Genomic DNA, 1,181 nt, shown 5'->3' on the forward strand with positions numbered 1-1,181 from the left:
TTGAACCCGACCTCACAATTGAGAATCCGGAGGATATTCAGGGACAATTCAGAGATCCTGAACCACTAATTTTTCCTCCGAAATCACCAATCATTCAAACAGAGATTGTCGAGGAACAACCCATTAAATCAGAATCCTCTAGTGATTCAGATTCAACAAATTTAATCATGGAAAATCTGAAACCTCTAAGTATGGAAGACTGAATGCGAGCTAAACGCACTGGCCAAGGTCACGCAATTATTCAACCAGACATTAATGCACCAGATTATGAAATCAAAGGACAAATCCTACACATGGTGACTAATCAATGCCAATTTAGTGGTGCGCCGAAGGAAGATCCAAATGAACATTTTCGTACCTTTAATAGGATCTGTACACTATTTAAAATAAGGGAAGTGGAGGATGAACAGATATATCTCATGTTATTTCCCTGGACTTTAAAGGGAGAAGCCAAAGATTGGTTAGAATTGTTACCTGAAGGGGCGATTGATACATGGGATGTTTTAGTTGAAAATTTTCTTAAACAATTCTTTCCGACATCTAAAGCCGTAAGACTTCAAGGAGAAATTGTTACATTCACACAAAAGCCAAATGAAACTCTATATGAAGCGTGGACAAGATTTGAAAAGTTATTAAGAGGATGTCCGCAACATGGTTTAGACACCTGTCAAATAGTATAAATATTCTACCAAGGATGCGACATCATTACAAGGAAAGACATCGATATAGCAGCTGGTGGTTCCATTATGAAGAAAACCGCAACTGATGCTTACAAAATTATTGATAACACTGCTTCCCACTCACATGAGTGGCACCAAGAAAAAGATATCGTAAGATCATCTAAAGCAGCTAGAGCCGATTCTAGCCATGACTTAGATTCCATTTCTGCAAAGATAGATCCTGTCGAGAGACGAATGGAAAAGATGACTAAGGATATACACTCAATATGAATTAGTTGTGAGCAGTGTGGAGGACCACATTTGACAAAAGATTGTCTCAGTATTGAACTAACAATGGAACAAAGAGAGAATGTTTCATACATAAACCAAAGGCCTGGAAATAATTATCAGAATAATTATCAACCGCCAAGACCAATCTACAATCAAAACCAGAATTATAACCGAAATGTTCCATACAACAACCAACAAGGTCCCAGCAATCAACAAGTATCTAATAATACT

General features: G+C 37.5%; 1 non-coding gene across 1 annotated transcript; it reads right to left on the reverse strand.

Moving 5' to 3' along the window:
- Nucleotides 1-551: 551 nt before the first annotated feature.
- On the reverse strand, nt 552-658 carry LOC139887077 (small nucleolar RNA R71). Its single transcript, XR_011772925.1, has one exon. It is a non-coding gene; the product is annotated as a small nucleolar RNA R71 (small nucleolar RNA).
- Between the last annotated feature and the right edge of the window lie 523 nt (nt 659-1,181).

Source organism: Rutidosis leptorrhynchoides, chromosome 1 (genome assembly GCF_046630445.1).
Source record: "Rutidosis leptorrhynchoides isolate AG116_Rl617_1_P2 chromosome 1, CSIRO_AGI_Rlap_v1, whole genome shotgun sequence".
Classification (NCBI taxonomy): domain Eukaryota; kingdom Viridiplantae; phylum Streptophyta; class Magnoliopsida; order Asterales; family Asteraceae; genus Rutidosis; species Rutidosis leptorrhynchoides.